Source organism: Marmota monax, unplaced genomic scaffold, assembly GCF_021218885.2.
Source record: "Marmota monax isolate L192 unplaced genomic scaffold, Marmota_monax_Labrador192_F-V1.1 WCK01_AAM20220418_F8-fsc00081, whole genome shotgun sequence".
Classification (NCBI taxonomy): Eukaryota; Metazoa; Chordata; class Mammalia; order Rodentia; family Sciuridae; genus Marmota; species Marmota monax.
In genome coordinates, this window is record NW_026695234.1 from 692,017 (window position 1) to 713,122 (window position 21,106).

The 21,106-nt window shown below is 45.9% G+C and overlaps 1 protein-coding gene across 16 annotated transcripts in view; it reads right to left on the minus strand.

Annotated features, from left to right (window-relative positions):
- Positions 1 to 21,106, minus strand: part of Gramd1b (GRAM domain containing 1B) — a 237,581-nt gene that overhangs the window by 102,006 nt on the left and 114,469 nt on the right. The window contains exon 1 of one of the 16 annotated variants that reach the window (XM_058577142.1): positions 2,159 to 2,176. The exons of the other annotated variants lie outside the window; for them this stretch is intronic. The gene's annotated coding sequence lies outside the window, so the exon portion shown is untranslated. Of the gene's footprint in view, positions 1 to 2,158; positions 2,177 to 21,106 lie in introns of those variants that run through there. 16 annotated transcript variants of the gene reach the window in all.

Consider the following 21,106-nt stretch of genomic DNA (forward strand, 5'->3'; position numbering starts at 1 on the left):
CTTTGTGAGTTATACACACAGGACACACCTTGGATCAGTAAAAGGTTCTTAAATTTTGAGTGCTAAGCTTTCTGAGGAGCTGTGAAAGCCAAGGATATGCTCCCCAGAAAACACACAGGGACAGACTGGATAAACATCTGTGCACCAATGAAAGAGGCTCATGAACACACTCCTTTAGCCCACCCAAGGTCCTCAGTAGTGAACAGGCTAACAAGGAAAATGCCTGAACTAATCCCCTTCCAAAGGGTTTGGAGGAGAGAAGTTTATAGAAGAGCCAGGATTGAATGGCACCTGCTTCTGTAGCCAATAAAGTTTGCTCTTATGGTCAAGTCCTAAAGCCAAATGCTACAACTCAGGACTAACCTAGGACCAAGGTCCAATTCTTAACCTGATTTGCAACATGGACTAAGAAATAGAAAGGCCTGACAAAAAGAGGCTTTCTCTGATTCTATTCCCATATGCAAATCCAGGCATAAACACATCTCTCCAAAGTAACCACAGAAGAACTCCCTAATGTCCCCAAATCACACCTGGCTCAGGGCACTCAGCATGCCACCCTCTGAGAACCAGCAGGTTAACAAGCCACTTAACAACTTCAAGAGTTGGTTTACTAGCAGGACTACAAGGCCCTGGTGTTACAGACACCCCAGGCAGCAGTAATCCAACCAGATAGCACACTGCTTGCAGCAAATTATTTTGGATCCAAACACGGCCGCAGATGCCTGCTCCCATGGCTGCCTCTGCACACTGCCAAGGGGACACGGCACCTTGTACCATCCCATGTACAAAGTGGATACTCAAATGTTCATGAAAGAAAGGGAAAGAGACAGAAAGAGGAGGGGAAAGACCAGGGAGAACTGTTCTCATTTCATTTGCTCTCCCTAACTCCTTTCTTCAAGTAAGTGACAGAGCTAAGCTAGTTAAAACAACAGATGAACGTAATTTTCACCTCTGTGTAAACTAACAGCTGAAAGCCAAGAGAGGTTAAGTAAGTTGAATATAATCACACAGCATGTGGAGGTGGGAGAAGGAGCTGAAAACCCAACTCTTATGATTCCTGGCGACCTGCCCTAACCACAAGTAACACATTACTGACTGCGGCACCCTTGCTTCTTGGGCCTCCTATCTCACTCTCTCTTCCATACACAACACAGGGTACCCAACCTGCTCCAGAAGTCTGAGCATCTTTGAGTCTTCCATCTCAGAGAGAAAGGAGACCCTGCCATCTGGCCAAAAGCAAGATCCCTAGCAAGGACCAAACTGTTCTGGAAGGACTACAAGTGTCCCCTGCACACAGGAACTGGACAGGGGCTGTACAGACTCAGCCTTCTTAGATGCCCCATCCATTCCCAAATGCTCAAGCTCGTTGTTTGAAAAAATACACAGAAAAACTAATTTCCAATCACAAGCAGGATCCAGGAGAGATGAGGAAGCCGCCTCAGCAACGCCCTCTAGTGTGCCCACAGGGTTCACGCAGCGTAGCACCCAGGCACCATTCCCTGGAGGGACGCCCCGCCCTGCCATTGGGGCATCGGATGAGAGGTGGGAGGGGACGGCGGCAGCATCTGCCACTCAGACACCAACTCCTCACCAATCCCAAGGCCAACATCTGCTGCAGGATAAGAGGCAGACTGCTCCAGGACCGTCCAGCCCACACCAACCCCACCCAGCCCTTACACAACAGGCAGAGGGAAAGAGGAGCAAACGGAAGGTGAAAGGAAGTGCGGAGATGGCACAAATGGAGTAAGAAAGCGCTGTAGTGTGGGCAAGAGGCAGAGAAGAGGACGAATAAAGGAGAGGAGAGTCGAAAAGGAGACAGGATGGAGAGAAACAGAAAATGTCAAAAAACTAAAGAAAAGGACAGGCACAGAAGTGAGTCCAGACCAAAGCTACAGATCCGTCCTCCCCCCTCCTGCCCCTCCATCCACCCACTCGGTCGTCTAGACACGCGCAGGTGGCCAGTACTTTGCAGGACCCGGCACCTCCTCCCCTCTCCTGAGGTCTTGTGCGCACGCCATCGCCCTCCACTCTGACACAGCCCTGGATGCTCAGGAGTGGTGGGCTGAGGGAGAGGAGGGGAGAGATAAGTGAACCAAAGGCAGAACTTGCCAAGCGAAGCCACTTACGCACAGTGCGGCCGGCAGCATTTCCATCCTACCTTTGCTGTTGCCAAGTCAGCCGGCTCCATGATTTCTGCTTGGCCTAAGGAGCAGCCGCACCATCCAGAGAGAAAAGGCAGAGTCACAAATGTCCACCCACGAAAGAACAAACCACCCCTCTTGGAAGGTCTGGGGCCATAAGGGACCTACTTCCACTCTCTAGCAGATCCCCTGGGACTTCCTTTGTTGGTGGCGAGGGGAGCCCTAGGGCCCCCAGCAAGTCAGAGGGCCTGCCTATGTTCCCACAGATGCCCATGAGTCTGAGTCAAGGGGCATCACTCCTCACCTGGCATTTGACCCCAGGAGTGCAGGTGGGTCTGGCCAGGCTCCCCCTGCTGGGGGAGTGAGCGCAGAGGCGGTGGCCCTGCCCTCCCATCACTGCCGGTTGGTACCCACAGGTCAGAAAGAGGGGCGCATGTGAGCTGAGGCCAGCTGGCGGGTGCTGAGCAAGTGCTGGGGTAGCAGGAAGGGAGAGGGCTCAGGGCTGGCAGGGGCAGGTGTGAGAACCTCGAGAGGGTGCAGGCACTCAGATGGAAGCAGGAAGGTGCTGTGCAAGGAGATGCTGGAGCCATAAAGCCGGAGCCCAGCCCGGCAAGGTGGAGAATGCAGAGGGAGAGGAATTCGCCCGCTGGAGCCACTCACCTGGCAATAACATTCAGACTGACTGAGGCCTACACAGGAGCCGGGAGCGGGCGGCTCACACCCCCCACTCCACTCCCAGAGACTCACAGCCTCTGTCTAAAGGTACATGAGAGCAGCCGGCAGCCGGGCTGAATCTGCAGAGGCCCCTGGCTCCGGTGGAGCAGCCTGATTGGAGGAGCAGGATGACTTCATCCAGCCCCATTCATCACTCTAGGTTTCCTACCCAGCAGGGACAGGCCGCTCTGCTCTCAGTGACTATAGCTTCCTCTCAGGCTGGCTTCTGCAGCAGCCTGGGATGGCTGTATCTGTCGGGGGCAGCCTGGGGAAGGGGATCGGAGCTTGCCCACCCCCAGGACCTCCAGGGAAGAGAAGAATGGGATTTTTTCACATAGCTGAGGAAGTTCAAGGAGTCTGCTGACAACAGGCTGCACATATTCACTGTGTGTTTGCCGGCGCAGGGACCAGCATCCACACAATGCTCCTAAGAACTAGCCAGGAAGCAAGTTGTAAGCACTGACCTTCCTGCCAAAAAAAAAGGTAGAGGAGATATTTCTCTCCCAATCAGAGAGAATAACCTATGGAAAAACAGACCCCCATCCCCAGCATCCCTGAGTACCTCCCTCCTGGAGTTATCCTACCAGCAGCTCCGCTATCCCAGGTCCTCGGATGTTCTCATCTGGGCTGGTGGTGAAGACACTTGACTCCCTCATATCCAAAGTTTCAGACCCTCAAAAGGATATAGGTGAAGGGGAACTTATAGCCACAGTTCCATTTTTACAGATGAGGAACCCAAGGCCCAGAAAATAAGTCAGAGGGTCAATGCAAGACCATCAGCCTCCTGGAGCTCACTGCCACAAGGACCCCTACCTGGAAAATGGTGAGATCCTGCAAGAAATGATCCCTCCTCACTTCCCTTCTCCCTTCCTCCCCTATGCCTACTCCCAATGCAACCCCTGGACCATAGAAAACTCTTAACAAGGTAAGGGTCAGAGAGATTAAAATACAAGAGAAGAAGAAGGAAGACATTGCCCCTGCATCCTGTCTCCATTGTCTCTCATTCTTTTTTATTACCTCCCTTCTGTCCCAGCCCAGCATCATAACCACACCACAAGCTCAGGGAAACCCAACAGCCAAGAAACAGTGTCCAGCCAGACAACAACAGGAACACTGCCAACTGACAGAGTGTCCAAGGGTCTGTCCAACCACAGGAGCTCCATAATCTACAATGCCATTTCCAAAGTCACTCTCATGTGGGAGACCTGGGAGATACCCACTGTTCTCTCCAATTTAAAAATAATTCAATTGGGTGTAGTGGTGCACACCTATAATCCCAGTGATTTGGAGGCTGAGACAGGAGGATCAAAAGTTCAAGGCCAGCCTGGACAATCTAGGGAGACCCTGTCTCAAAGTAAAAAATAAAGCAGGCTGGTAATGTAGCTCAGAATTGAGCACCCCTGGGTTAAATCCCAGTATCACAAAATTAATCAATTAATCAATTAATTAAAAATAGAGATAATTAAATTGAGGTTTAGAGACTTGAAGTGACTTGCCTAAGGTCACAGAGTAAGCCAAGAAGACTCGGACTTAACCCCATATTTACTGAATCCAACCCTCTCTCCACTAAACCTCATAATCCTCTAGTTCCCAACCACTCTATTATGTGGTCAATCTGCTCCCAACTCCTGATCCCTGTTATTATAGACTCAAATTATAATACATCAGTTAATTAGGTATTTCCCTTTGAAACTTTTCTTTTGATGATGGAGAGAGAGCGAGAGAGAGGGAATGCATTATCAGCTAGCAGGGGAAAAAAGTCCTGTGAATATCCAGAGGTTAGTGTTTACATTGAAAACAATCTTCTGTGTACAAAGAAAATTGCTTTTAGATAAAAAGAATCACAAAAGAATCAATGATTTACCAATGTTCTCTTTAGGCAGAAAAGTAGGCCAAGGCGCCTCACCAAATTTTGACTATCTAGATAAAAATTAAGGGGCAGGAAAAAGGAATGTGTAAAAGGGTACCCTGGATGTACAAAGCATTCTGGCTCTCATAAACATAAAATGTCGCCTCCCCTTTCCTATTCTATCCTATTCAAATACAAAAGGATGCAGAGGAGAATTCAGGTTGATCCTCCCTTATTTTAAATGGTTGGGATGGGAAACGTTTCATTCGAAATTTTTTAGAGTTGGGAGCATTTGCATAGACTCTACCAGTTGAACCTCCCTGATTAAAACATCCAAAATCCAGAATGCTCCAAAATCTGAAATACTCAGAGCTTTCACATTTGAGGAGCATTTTGGATTTCAGACTTTCAGATGAGCGATGCTCAATCAGAAGTAGAATTTAGGCCAGTGGATGGCCTTCTGTGACTAGCTGCCTGGTTTGTATAAACCTAGACTATGATCGTGGAAACAATTAACTTGAAAAGGATAAGAGGCTTTACTGGCCCTGCAGGAGAGGTAATCCACTAGACACTTTGAAGAGCTATTGGTATGGGAGCTGTGCCACTCCACACATGCCATCTCCCCAGCTTGGCTACTGCTGTGGCCTGCATCCTCTCTGTTCCTGGGCAAACTTGCAAACAGATGGAGAGCAGAAGGCTAGTACCCAAGAAAGAGGATGTTCTATTCATCAAAACCACAGAGAAATCAGGCCCATGTTTATGGGAGTCCACTCAGTTTCCCCAGTGACGAAAAACATTTACCTCCTCATTTATTTGTCTATCTACCTATATGTGTCTATTTATTTATTTATTTATTTATTTCTGGTGCCAGGGGTTAAACCCAGGGGTGCTTAACCACTGAGCCACATCCCTAGGCCTTTTTATACTTATATTTAGAGACAAGGTCTGGTTGAATTGCTTAGGGCCTCACTAAGTTGAGGCTGGCTTTGAACTCACGATCCTCCTGCCTCAACCTCCTGAGCCACTGGAATTACTGGGGTGTGCCACTATGCTTGGCATCTCCTCAGGTAAAGGACTGTCTCACAGCCCTAGGTGGTGGACACAGACAGTGCTCAGGAGAGCTCTCAACCAGAAGCACCCACATGTTATTTCACAAAGCATTTCACATGTCTTGAACTGAAAGCATCAGAGAAGGTGCCGTTTGCTAAAGAATAAACAACCTAGAGGACAGAGCATGGAGGGATAATATTAGGCTTCAACAAGATATCCTAGAGTCCAAAGAAAATTCCAGGAAAGGAAAGGAAAGGACAGTGAAAGGGGAAAATTAATAAAAAAAAAAAAAAAAAAAAAAAAAACTGATGCAGGGTGTCTAATCAAGAAGCCATTAAATCCACATCTATGCTACTTCCCATACAGGACTGGATCTAAATAATTCCTTACAACAGCTCTTCTATCCTATGCCTTTGCTTTTTTAATTAGAAACCTGAAGCTCCCTCTTCTCCAACTTCAATTCATTTTATTTTGCCTAATATTTAGTGAAAAAGAAAGAAGAAGAAAGCCTCTTTATAATATTCTCTCTCCAGGGCAATTACTTGCAGTAATTACTTTACCCTAGGTATTACTTTCTAACTCCTTAACCACTGTGCTTATGCACTAAGTTAAAGAAAAGGTGGGAGGGACTCCAGATGCTTTTGAGAAGAGACTAAAGTGAGTTTTTGCAGCTCAGGAGAATAAAAGAAGGGGGATATGGGAAGTATAGGTACTCAGTTCCCCAGCCCAGCTCCAGGCTGAATAGTATACCTACTGCTTTAGGAAGATCCTCCAGTGGCCACCTCTTGGGAGGAGGGGCTGCAAGAAGGCCAAGAGAGGCTATTTCAAACCCTGGTCAGATAAACTTTTCTGCACTGCATTCTGGGACATGTAGTTCTCTGAGCAGCAGGCAGAGTACAGCCATGTTTGCATTGCCTACAGAGTGTACAGCTTGATCTCTGCCTGTCCTGAGATAGCAAATATGGATCAGACGCATTTTCCAAAAAGGTGAAATCCATTTTCTCTGTAAATGCAAACTGAAAAGAAGGCAATGAAACAGGTAAAGATTCATATAAGTGCAGGGAACTTGAAAGGGAGACCTTGAAAGGTCATTTGTAGATGTTCCACGTTTATGGATGACAGGTTCTCTAGAGAGGGGAAGAGAAGAAGAGTGAATGAGAAAGCAGTTTGTGTGTGCCTCAGTGTGAGACCCAGGAGTGCAGGTGTCTGCACGCATGACTTCGTATCTTTGATTTGTTAACCATCAATCTTTAGAGAGGAAGTTGAGCATGAGGAAGAGCTTAGCCTTCAATTCTGACTCAACCACCCACATCTGTGTGACCTGGGGTGAGTTACTTGGCCTCTCCGTGCCCCCATTTCCTATAAGGCAGGAATATTATTATTCAACCCAAAGGCTGTTATGAAAACTGAGATAACATCTGAAATGGCTTAGGATGATATCTGGCACACAGTACAAATACCATGCAAGGGTTAGGTTATGTGCTGGCTTTTTATTCAGAAGTTAACTGCCTGCCTTTCCCTCATCCACAGGACCTCTCACCCCAGGGCATGACATTTTAAGTGTTTCCCAGAGTTGATGATGGATGGTAGAGATAGATGGACAACTGATAAACCCACCTGCTGTTTGAGATGAATAAATACATCACAATGGGGGGAGTCCTAGAGCAGTGGTAGAGTGCTTGCCTAGCATGTGTGAGGGTTCGATTCTCAGCACCGCATAAAATAAAGTTCATTGACAACTAAAAAATTAAAAAAAAAAAAAAAACGGGTAAAATAGCCACTAGAATAAAGAAAGACAATAGGAAGCTCTTTGGTTGAATATGCTGAATTCTAGACATTAAGAGGAGGAAAAGGTGGAGGAGTCAGGAGAAAGGTCATCACAAACAATGAGCCCACAAGAAAAAAACAGAGGAGAAAGAAAACCTGGGAAACTGATCAGGTTAGTGGTGGAGGGGAAAGGAGGCTAAGCAACTGAAGAGTCAAAGCCGAATGTCCTTGGGAGGATTTGATTGAAACATTAGAGAGAAGCTGCCCAGAATGAGGGAAGCCAGAGAGGTAGGAGCTAAGTCTGCAAAGGTCAAGTGCAAACCCGTCTTGCAAAGCTGAACTGCCCTCTGAAGAAGTGGGCAGGGAGGGCCTGGGATGCAAGAATTTCTGAAGCAGTCAAGACAGGGTTGATGGGGGCATAAGTCCAGTTCTAAGTAGGAGAAAGGGAGACAGCCATGTCTTAGGGGCCCATGGACTGCAGTATGGTGCCTTTGGCTGTGAGAGAGGTGACAGACAGGAGGGGAGGGCTACCAGAGAGCAGGTCATGTGACTGGGTAAAGGGAGAGCACTAGGATGTCAGCCTCCCAGGGCAGCTTGCTCAGAGAAGCTCCAAGCTCAGCAAGACTCAGAGCCTTTGCTGATATCACTGCTATGCTATACGAAGTTCCTTGAAGTAAAACAACAAAATCAGAAAAGGGGAGATCTGTCTTTCATAGCTGCTAGCAATTCCTGAGACACACACAGGCAACAAGACCATAACCGATATTACCTTGACCTTAGCCTCTAGAACTGAACAAGACAGAGTAGCATACAGTTAAAAAAAATCTAGGAGGCTGGGGATGTGGCTCAAGCGGTAGCGCGCTCGCCTGGCATGTGTGCGGCCCAGGTTCGATCCTCAGCACCACATACAAAGATGTTGTGTCCGCCGAAAACTAAAAAATAAATATTAAAAATTCTCTCTCTCTCTCTCTCTCAAAAAAAAATTTTTAAAAAAATCTAGGGCTGGGGATACAGCTCAGTTGGTAGAGTGCTTGCCTTGCATGGACAAGGCCCTGGGTTCTAATCCTAAGCACCATTAAAAAAAAAAAAAATCTAGAATGAAGCCTGGTTCAAATTCTATCCCATTATTTAATGATGTGTCATCTCATATGTCATCTTATATAAATTGCAGAACTTCTCTAAGCCTCACTTTTCTCGAACTAATGTCATAATATAGGCTGAATGTTCCTTATACAAAATGCTTGGGACCAAAAGCATTTTGGATTTGGGGTTTTTTTTGTGTGTTTTTTTTTAATATTGTACATACATAAGATATCTTGGCGAAGGGAGACCCAAGTATAAAGAGAAAATTCATTTGTGCTTCATATCTTTGTAAACATAGTCAATGTAATAACATACATTATTTTTAGTGCATCATCATTTTGACTGTTACCCATTACACAAGGTCAAGTATGGGATTTTCCACTTGGGTCATCATATTGGCACTCAAAAAAATTCAAATATTGGAGCATTTTTAATTTCAGGGATTCAGATTAGCAATGCTCAATCTCTGATACTATATCATAGAAAAAATAGTGAAATTTAAATGGGAACACAGTTTCCGATTAATAGGCACATTTATTAAATGTTGACTAAACTAATGTCTTTATAAGTACTATCTTCAGGGTGCCAGGGGATTGGAACAATGGGTATTCCTTGAGTGCCCCCAATTCTCCAAGCCATCTGCACTTGGTGCCTGGGCAAAGCTAGCACTAGTTATGCAATTGCTTGCCTTACCTACCATCTCCAGGCACAATCACACCACCTCCAGCCTACAGCTGGTCCCTGCACTGTGCATTCAGATGAAAGTTGCGCAAGTGCTTCAAAAAGGGAAGACATCATAAATGCATAAGGCGGCTGGCACTGGTTGTCCTGTAGGTTTACTCCTATGCCTGCACCAATGTTCACACCAGTTCTACAGAAGAGCTACAGAGGACTTCAGAGGCTAGCACGTATGGGTTCCAGATGAGAGTACGGGAAGCCACAGGAATAGCTGAGCAGGAATAATTATTAGAAACGGGAAAGAGTGAAGGGCTCAATAACATTGCCTGATCCTTTTTTAAGCTACATAGTAAATGGGAAATGCTCATGTTTCCATTGTTCCACACCATTCCCCTGCAGCCTAGAGAAGGAGGTGTTGGTAGAAGAGTTAGGCTAGAAGATGTGGGGATCATCAGAATGCCAGATTATCACTAGACCCAGACCACCTAGAGACCTTGTAATGATTACTGCTGAAGATAAGAGAAAAATAGAATAAGGAGCAGGCAAACTCTGATTACAGATCCCCAACAGCAAAAAGAAGCAGCCTTGGGACTCGTTCTCCTTGGAGAAAGGTTGATGAGCTGCCAGGAGTGCTGGTGATTCCAGGGAAGAAAGAAGAAAAAATGCACCCATGCAAATTCCCATCAGAGCTTTAGTTGGTACCTGCAGAGAGGTAAGAGCCACAATAGTTCTGTTCTGCCAAAAACACATGATGATGAAACTGAAAAAAAGCATCCAAAAGAGGTAACACAGTGGAACTTTCTACAAACCACCTATTTGTTAAAATCCTAAAGCACTTCTCAAAATCAACAGGGCAAAGAAAACACACTTTTAAAAAAATCATTCAGAATCATTGGGATCTATCCTGTCCTTGTCAATTGTTTTCTTGTTTGGTCTGTTTCTGAAGCTTTCCAAGGGATAACCTTCGTAAACAGACTTGCTCACACATCTCCACATCTCGTGCTCAAATCCCAGGAAGTAAAGAAAGATCTTCAGACCCAAGGAAAACCAAGTTCTGTACAGGTTCAAGTACCCTAAGAGTCACCTCTCCCTTCTTCAAGGGAAAGCCCCAGTGTGTCAAGAAAGCTGGAGTTAAATCACAGCTCTGTGACAGTGGACAATCTGAGCCTGAGTGTGAAAATGAGTATCATAATAATTCCCTTTGTAGGATTGCTATTGTGATTAAATAAGGTCACATACGGAAAGCACAGTGCTGAGCACATGACCCTTGAAATAGCAGCTATTGCTATTAATAACAAATACCTTAGACCTTAAATATCATTTCCACAACTAAGCTCATAGACACTCCGCTGTCTTGGATGTACTGTTTGCACATGGACATTGATGAAGGTTCCCTATAATTATCAGTTTGTTTGCAAATTAATTTCCTTAGCAAATTTCCCATTATGGAAGGTATTCACAGAGAAGCAGATAGCCCCCTAATTGTAGGTATCAAGGAAGAAATTAATGGATTAGGAGGGAGTGCAGAACATTTGACCCCTGAAGCCCCTGTTATAGACATGTAGTCTACACCTTTATTCACAGGGGCAACTCTCAGTTAAGAATCCACCTGTCATTTAAGATGCCCAGAAAAGGACAAGGTAATAGATCTGTGTCACTTCTAGAGGGACAAGAATCAAGCAAGTGAAACCATTCCCTTCAGCATATGTGTCATGAAGTTTCAAAAGTCAACCAATAAACTAGGGAGTCTTAAAAGTCCATCTGTGAATTCAATTTATTAACTCACCCATCATGGTCTTAAAAAGGATGACACAAGGGAGCGTTTGTGTTTTGCACAGGTGTGGGCAGTGGGTGGCATGGGGTTGCACTCACAAAAATCCTTTACCCCCTCAGCCCCTTCCCCCAGCCTCCTGGACCATTCTTAAACAGGGTTGCAATGAGCTTCTGTCCAGCTTGTAGAGAGAGTTTCACCTTCAGACTGAGGAGAAATGGCAAAGAGAGAGGCACAGAGAGCCCAGAGTTAACTGCTTATGGCTAACAGGCCTGAAGAAAACTAGGCCCAAGTAACCTGGAAGGCTAATGACAGATAGATAGAATGATTAATGCCTAACACACTTCCCCACCCACCCACCTTTCTCCTTGCTGCAGAATAGTGATTTTAGGGCTGTACACAAGACAGATAAGGAAAAATAGAAGCTGTATGCCCAGCCTAGTTGAAAAAAGGGCCCTTCCCTGTCCCTGCCCTATTAAATTATGTGCTCGATACTACAGAGTGAGATCACAGGAGGCTTCAGGCTAAGGGCGTTTCTCAAAGCATAGTAGACCTGTGTCAGAAGCAATTGGGATAGGTGTGAACGACAAATACCTAGGCCTACCCAAGTCTACATGAGGCCCAGAAGGCCGCATATTGGATAAACTGTCCGTGTATTTGTGATTCTCAAACACATTAGAAGGCTGACTGTTGCTGCCTTAGAACCAATCTCCCAAGCAGGTTGCTTATCATCAAGGAGACATGAACGCTTGACTACGGCCGCACATTAAAAAATATTACCACTTATATTTTATATTTATTTTTATTTCTCCCTTTTAAAATCTCTACTTGATCCAATCTTGTACAAAATATTTACTATAAAAGTATACATACACACATTATAGGGATGTATATAAATGGCACATACTGGAATAGGATTTTGCAACCAAGCTGCAACATCATCCTCTGGAACAACAAGTGATCAAGGCCTGGTCTCTGCCAAGAGCAGCTCCGAGCTATTACTAGTCAATGAGTGGCTAAGAGGAGAACTGGAGGGTTCTGTCCCCTGACTTTATCTCAGTCTTGGATTAAGAGGGAAACAAAGAACGCAGCCCTGGAGGGGAAGCCTGAGTTGGATTTTCTGCCTTGAGCACCCAGTTTACCACCCACTCACATTCCTTCTTCACCATGGCTGGTAGGAGGATGGGATTTCTCTCAGCAGGAAGCAGGAAAGCTGGAGAATGAAATCTACCACCCATCCTGCCAGTTGTCCTAACCTAAATCCCAACTATGGCGTCAGCAGAGAGTAGTTTTCTGAGCTATATTTAACAACCCCCTTTCTCATGCAGAAAAGAAGAAATGCTGGGGTAGGAGAAACACAGAGCAGGTGATGGTTACACCTGCAGACAGTTCTGCTGACAGCAACAGAAGCAGCCAGGACTGCCGAGGGAAGGAGCTGGGAACACAGGCGGGAGGGCGAGGACAGGAGCACCCACGTGCTTCTCTACCCTGCCTCAAAAGTCAGAGCTTAGGCCAGCTGGAAAAAAGGTTTTGCTCTATTATTCAGAAGCTATACGTGCTGTCTTCCACAAGACAGTGTGTTCCCTAAGTATGTGGATCAGAGAAAGGGGGAACATCTGACAGGTGGTCACAAATCAAACCATCTCCATGACCACGCAAAGTCCGAAGATTAATAGATACAAAAAGGACTAATCTTTAGTCCTCTACCTGAGCCAGTCCCAGAATCCCATGATTATAGAATGTTAGAGCTAGCAAAATGCCTTACATTGCTGTTCACCGACTCATTGACTCATTCAACAAATATCTGAGTACCTGACATGTGCCAGGTACTGTGCTGAGCACGGAGTAGACACTCAACAAAACAAAACCAATCCCTGCTCTCCCGAAATCTAAGGACTACTAAGGAAAACAAGGACCAAGTCAGCAAAAAAAAAATATAATCACAACATGCGATTAGTACTAAGAAAATAAACCAGGGTGGTCATACAAGTGAAGAAGGGAAACCCTACTCGGACCTTTTATCTACAGGTGACAAAAGGCAGTCTGAGACAATGTCCACTCCCAGATGAGAAAACTGAGGCTGTGGAGCTTTGGCTGGGAATCACTAACACAGGAGGCCGAACTCTGGTCTCACTCTCCACCTCACTCTCTCTGCACCACGCTAACAGTGTTCTTTTTGGGGTCTGAAGAACAAGGACCTCTGGGGTCCCTTTTGGAGTTATTTACCATTACATGATCACTGCAGCATTCGATCAAAGTGAGCCTTGCTGAGATGGGGCCAAGCAGCCCCAGGCGCATGCTCCACACAGCATCCTCTTGCTGCCAGGGGCTGGGGAAGCTCGTCCACAAGCCCACTCCTATGGGCTCCTCACCCCACTCTAAAGGCAGCTGTCACTCCCCAGAAGAGCAAGAACCATAGTTTATGTGACTGGCTTCCCCTGACAACTTAGAAGGCAAATAACATCTCTCCTAGGCTTATTTGTGGCCCGTCTTAACTAGATTCTCAGACCTCTCAGTTCTATCTCAAAACACACTTTCCAGGTGCTTAGCAGGCTTACCCCAAATCTGCTGCTTGCTGCTGCCAATAATAAAAACTAGAATTTACTGAGCACTTACCATGTGCCAGTCACAGTGCTAAGCCCATTTTTTTTTAGCTGATTTTGATCCCCACAACTTTTTAAAAGTAGGTGTAATTATCTCTATTTTTCAGAAAGGAAATAGATTCTGAGGATGAAATGATTTTGCAGAGGCACCATAACTAGTAAGTGGGAAGCCAGAATTTAAACTCAGGTTTTTCAGTCTTCAAAGCATTCCTGATTTCCACACAGCCATTAATGAGACAACGTTGTCCCTGTCACTAGCACCATATCAAGGATCAGAGAATCTCTCCATCCGCCACTGTGTTGAGCCCCACTGTGTGTGAGGCAGACCTGCAGCCAGTACCTGAAATGTCATCTAAGCAGAGGAAGGACTCAAGTCTCTGCCCAGGACCCTCAGAACTTCTGCCCCAAGAATCCCTGGGGAGAGAACTCTTGTCAATTGACGGCTACAGGATCCTGGGCATTGATGCCTGTACCTCCTGTATGTCTATGACAGAGACAGCGGCAAAAATGAGATCAAGTCACCTTCTACCTCCAGCCCCGACCTACCTTTGAAATCCACTTAGCCTCTCATTCATTTGTCCATCTTTTCTTTTTATTATTGCTGTTTCTCTTCACATCCCCCCAAAACAAACAAACAAACAAAAAAAAACATCTGCCCATAAGTTTGCACATCCCTCTCTCTCAAAGGCCTGCCAGCTTCAGATTTAACTCTGATCCAGGGGCGAGAACCTGTTCCTCCTCCAGGAACCCTCCCCTCTCTGCTTGTCACCAAGGCCAAGGAACAGCGCAGATAGTAGGGAGCTATAGTAGCACAATTCTGCCAGGTATCGGCACCTGCCCTAGGACAAAGGGTCCCACACCCGCCTTATGCTCACCGCTCCACAGAAGCCTGTTCCAAACTCTGAGAAAGAGGAGATTTAAGGGGTGACCACACCAAGTCAACAACCCCAAAGACCCCACTCTTAGGTCCCTCTTAGTGGAAGGAATTATCCATGCCCCCAAAGACCCATCCCAGGCAGGAAACACCATTCTCTACAGGACCATTTTCTTGGGTCCAAGTTCTTTACCTAAGACATTCACCATGAAAGAAGAAAGAAAAGCTGCCACTCAGCTGCCCAGCTAGGAAGGACCCAGTGAACCAAGTCACCTTCTAGAGGGGCACACAGTCACACAGAGACTAAATCTCCCAGTCAGCAGCCCATCCAGCCTCCCCCTCAACCTAACCCTTCAGTATCCCTCTTGGGCACCTGTCATTTAGCAAGGACCTACTGTTATCTCCAAACATAGAAACCAAGCCCCAAAGTACTCTTGCCTCAGTGAAGAGCCCCAGGCCATCCCAACCCTAACCTCCAGGGCCCTCTGCCACCTACTTGACTCGCAGAAAGGCCAGCTTCTTCCTCAGGGAGGAGACGTGGTAGTGACAAGCCTGCTTGACAGCTGTGCTGCACGAGACGCTCTCGGAGTGCAGATTCTGCACCATGTTGGGTTCAGAGGAGGGCCGGCAACATGGTAGCAGGGACCTCGAGGGCTGGGGTCTCACTCTGGGGCTGCATAGACTCTCTGAAGCTTCCCCAGCTGTGCTCAGTAGGCTCCTGCCCAGGAGCTCTCCCTGCCCTGTCGTACCATATAATATGTGGGCAGGCAGAGGACCCCAAGAGGGATAGCCTGATGCTCTGTGCTACCAGGATCCCCTCTGCCTTGGACCCGAATCACAGTTCCAAGCAGATCCCTTCTCCATCTTTCCACATCTGGCAGGGCTCTGGGCACTTGGCGAGCTTCTGCTCTTTCACTATCCACAGACAGGGAGGATGGAGCTGTACCCGCATGTGATGTCAGCTGCTGGAGCTGGAGGTGGGGGGAGCAGCAGGCACTGCTCCCAGAGGGTTTGCTACTTGGCTCCTTCCTCATAGTGAGCGAGGGATCACCTGAGTGAACGTGGGGCCACCGGGAATTCAGTGGCCAGGCAGGTAGATGGAGCTAGAGTGCTCTAGAAATATGCTTTTGGGGACAATTTCTGGAATAGAACAAGCAGAATTGAAAACACATCTGTCTCCCTATACTAGGAAGCTGTGTATTCCAGTGGCCAGACCTGAGCTGGAAATGGCAGGCTTATGCCTGACTTCAGCTCCTGAGCTCACTCTGACCTCAGGCACCACTACCGTGGCTCCTCCAGTTGTTCAATCAAAAGTTCCACACACAATTGCTTTCTCTGTGCCAGGTACAAGGGGAGTACTTTCTGTCCTCAGGGTCTTCTCAGCTACAGGGGAAACAAGTGAGGAAAGCAAAGAGCCACATTGCAAGGTGAGAGCCGCAACCAAATGAACCCCAGTCTAAAAATAAAACCTATAAAACTCGGCTCGCCATTCCATCCCAACCACAAAGAACCAGGGAGGGTTCCAGAAAGACAGTCAGATGGGGATGTCTCTTAAGGTCATCACAGAAAAGATGTGACCAAAAATAAATTAGTTATAACCAACATTTAGACTACTCCCATTCCACCTTCCCTGATCTGGAGAGATGATCTCACTTCCTATTACCCAGGGAAAATAGAACCTGCAGCCTCTCACCTCACCTGCCAACCACAGCACCATGAATTCACCTTCCTGCATGCCCATTCTTATCTCCTATTCCAGGGAGATCCTCCCTTTTCCTGTGGTCTGGATCTATCCTGGCCTCCCCTAAAACCCTTCTTTGTTATCTTTCTATAAGGGACATTACCCAGCTGAGAATGTGGGAAATTTAGGACTCAGCTCTGAAAGCCTCTCTCCCCGCCCCATATACCACATATCCAATTTACCACCAAGTCCTGGACATCTAATCTCCTAAACATTACCTTTTCGTTTGTTTCCTTGCAGTGCTGGGGATCAAACCCAGGGCCTGGAGCAGACTCAGCAAGCTCTCTACCACTGAGCTACACCTGCAGCCCTAAACAAGTACTTTCAGATCTGTCTCCTGAGCATCAGAGCACAGCCAACTACCTGGTGTCTCTCTCCATTTGCGTACACCATGGGGGAGTTTACACTCTACGTGTCTAAATTAAACTCACTGACACCCTTGCTCTTCAAATTCTTCCTACTTTGCCAAAAAAATATGCAAGCACATCATAATACTAACCATGGGCCAGGCCTTATTATATTCTAATCATTATACACACAACACATGCGGCTCTCTCAATAACCCTGTAAGGTGTAAGATATTATCATACCCATTTTTAAGGATGAGAATGAGGCACGGAGAGGTCAACTGACTGTCTGAGATCACACTGCTTGTGGCGGAGCCACAGTCACAACCTAGGCAAGCACAGATCCTGCAGACTGTGTGGCTTTGTCATTGTTGTTGCTGCTGCTGCTGCTGCTGTTTGCCTAAGCTCAAAATCCTAGGTTCATCTGGATGACCTCCCCAACTTGGATGTCTGTCAATCCTATCAAATCTGCCTCCCAGGTCTTTGATGGGTTCCTCCTTTTCTGTCCTCACTACCATAATTCAAGACATGCTCCTCTGGTCTCAGCTTCAATGTAGCAATAAGCCCTCCTCACCCCCCTCAGTACTTGCTACACTCGATCACCCTCTTTCATCTTCTTGATAGCATTTATTATTAATTGATGTTTTCTTATTTGTTTATCACCTCTTTTTCTATGAGAAGGCCAGAACCATGAAGGAGACTGGATTTCCTGTTCATAGATGTACCCCAAGGCCTACAGAGTGAAGAACATGTCGTATCTACTCAATAAACATGTATTAAACAAGAAAACAGAGAGTAAACCAGGACCAGTTGCAACTTCATCTATTTGCTTTCAGTATTCATCCCCAAAATTCACCTCCTTCACTGGAACCAACGTGATTTTTCTCACAAAAATATCTGTGAGTGAGCTGATGCTATAGACTGAATATCTGCCCATCCTCCCACCAAATTCCCGGTGCAATTCTAAACTCCAATGTGATGGCATTAGGAGATGGGGGGCATTTGCCCGTAAGGAGGTCAGGGGGCCTTTGTAATTGGAATGAGTGCCCCTAGAAAAGCTGAGATCAGAGTTGCTCTTTTTGCCATGAGGACATACAGAGAAGATGCCTGTCTATGAAGAAAACAGGCCTTCAGACACTGAATCTGCCACCACCTTGACCTTGGACTTCCCAGCCTCCAGAAGTACAAAAAATAAATTGTATTATTTATAAGCCACCGGTCCACAGTATTCTATCACTGCAGCCTGAAAGGACTCAAACACCTGGGTTCATCCTCTCTCCCAGTCTCTCACTGCTTTCATCATCAACGAGGAACATGGCACAATCAAGGACACAGCAAGATCAAACCTGCCTACCTGGTCAAAAACTCCTTTCTGGCCACTCGCTAGCTCCCTGCTCCTAGGACACAATGCTGCAAGGATACCTAAGTGTTTGCGCTCGCTGGAGCACGGCCTGCTTTCTCACGCCCCCATGCTTATGTACGTCCTGTTCCCTCGCCTGAGAATGCTGTCCATGTGACACTCCTACTCATTTTGCAGCTCTCAGCTCAAGCACCACCCTCCAGAATCTTTCTGGATACCCTCCCTCCCACCCAGCACCACCCATCACCCTCACCCCCAGCAGTGTAGCTTAGTCCTAGCTTAGTCCTGGGCAGGTTCCTCAACTTCCCCAGCCTCAGCCTCCTAAACTCCAATATGGAGACAACAGCATCTGCTTGACAACCCTGTTAAAAAAAATTATATTAAGAAAATGTATCAACAATAAACCCTTCTATTATGTATAATGCACCAATAAATAGAAAGAAAAAGTATGTAAGATTCATTACACAGGGTTTGGCACATAGGAAACATTTTGTAAACGAATTCTTTAGTTTTATTAACATACAAATAATTCTGTGTCAATTACTACATTGTATTATACTTGTTTGTTTGCAAGTGTATCTCACCAAAAAAGAGAAAAGCTCTTGAGGGAAAATAACATTCCTTAGTCCATTTTTCCAATGTCTACCTGACATTTGCAAGTGCTCAATATTCCACCCATTCTCTCCACTTCCTTGAGGACAGAAGAAGGTAGATATGCTAAGTTACCACTTATTAAGCAACTACTAAGTGCCAAGCACTTTACATTTTTTTTTAATTTATTCTTTACAAGAAGACATGACAGACAACAGATTTTTACAAATGATGAAACAGGTTGAATAAAGCTAAGTAAGTTGCTTTTGGAAAAAATACGCAGTTAAAAAAAATGCACTGTTAGAAATGTGGATGTAGTAAAACACCTGCTTAGCATGTGCAAGACCCTGGGTTCAATCTCCAATGCTGCAATAAATAAATAAATGGATAAATAAAATTAAGATGCACAGTTAATAAGCAACAAAGAAGGTACTCAAACGAACTCTGACTGTGAGGCATTTGTTCTTGCCAATACAGCAGTGCCTATCAGCAGCCAGCAAGTGTCCACTCATCTTCCAGCCTGGGCTCTGCTGAGCTCCCCTGTATCCTGTAAACATTTCCTGAAGGTTTGTGGCACACAAGCCTGCAAGCAGGAACAGGTGTGTGGATGTGTGCTCTGGGCCTGGGGACAGGAGCAGGGGCCCTGCCTTTGGATTCATATGCACACACCCACTTCCAGGTCTCAACTGTCAACTCCTCAAAGACTTCCCAGTCAACGGAGACCACATTAATGTCGAAACTAACCTAGTGTACACAAAAGCTCCTTAGTAAAACAGCTCCTTTTTCTAAGGTCCTCCTTTGTTCAGAAGTTTCTGTCACTGGGAAATGAGTGCTTGAGAAACCTTAATTGGTCCAGCTTGGGTTGAACCTGGGAGCTAGTGTTTTAGTTTGCCCCTGGCTTCACCTTGAAGCGTGAAAATGGATTAGAGTTCTGTATTCCACAGTGCACAAACACACCACTACCCTCCCCTACTGTCATGATTCCAAAGACTTGCCTTCAGGACAGAAGATGGACGTGAATGAGGGAAAAAAATTTCTAAGAAGTCCTTAAGTTTGACCACATTGAGACATTTCACCTACTGCTAATCAGTATCGTCATGTGCTCTCATAAGATTATATAAAGGAGAATGAAGAGTAATTTAAAATCAAAACAGCAGCAAAAAAAAAAAAAATTATGTAGCCTAAGTCAGGCATGGTGGCCTGTACTCTTAGCTACAGGAAGCTGAGACAGGAGGATCACAAGTTTGAGGCCAGCCTCAGCAATTTAGGTAAGATCCTGTCTCAAAATAAAAAGAGCTGTGGATATAACTCAGTGATAAAGCACCCTTAGGTTCAGCCCCCAGTACTGCAAAATAATAAAATATAGAAAGGGCTGGGGATATAGCTCAGTGGCAGAACACTTGTCTAGCAATTATGAGGCCCTGAGTTCAATCCCTAGTTTAAAAAAAAAAAAAAAATCTACAGCCTAGGGACATTGCAGCCATCTTAGTTCAAGTACACTCTACTTAATGTTGACACAATGAGGAAATCACCTAACAGCCAGCCCATTGTTAAGCAATGCATGACTGTAGTAGGGTAGCTATTTGTCTCTAAATATTGCAGCTATCCTGAACCCTAAGCAAAGACAAGAAAAAGAAATATCAGTGCTTTATTACACCAGCTGAAAGCGCGTCTTATACTGAAGGACTGCAATTTTGATCTTTAAAGCATAAGAAATCAATGTTAATTGTTTGCCTGCTCTATGAGATGACCTTTCATCAAGTAATTGATCACGTGCTTCGGAGTATTAGAAGCAACTGCAGAAAGAGTCCACAATAACTACCTCATTATTGGATAATATTAGCTCCCCCTACCCCTCAGGAGAGTGGCAAAGAATAAATGAGATCACAGAAAGACCTCAGCAGTGTAGGAAACGCTGTCGTTAATGAAAGGGTACACTGTCAAAGGGCCCCGGGGGAGGAGCCTGGCCAGATCCCCACCTCTGCAGAAGATCTCCCCAGAGTCAGGTTATCAAGGTTATCACCACTTGCCTGGGACTGGGATGTCACAGGGCAACTTCCCAAATGCCCCAGAGAACTTTAAATTGGGTGGAAATATCTTAGAGGAAGAACTGGATGCTGAGGCTGGTGACGATGGAACTCTGGGAACTTGTTCTCTCCAGAAGAAATGCACTGGCTGAGAAAAGACTAAATCCAGAGAGGCACGAACCATCCAGGAGTTTCTGAGGTGGGTGGTGTCCACAGGGGCCGCTTTGGGAAACACAGTTCTCACCTCCTCGTTTCCTCATACTGCCCAGAGCCAGCTGAGACAAAACACCCTCATCCACCAGGAAGAGTGTGTGGGACTGAGTGGGCTGGGGATGGGAAGGAAGGGACAGGATGGAAACCCAGAAGCCTTTTCCAGGAAGAGATTTAGAGGAAAGAATCTTTTATTTTGAAGGAGTGAGTAGTCAATGTAGAGTACCAAATAGCCAGCAAAAGGCAGAGCTCTCTAATTAGCAGTCAAGTCCCACAATGCAAGACAGATTGACTTAGACA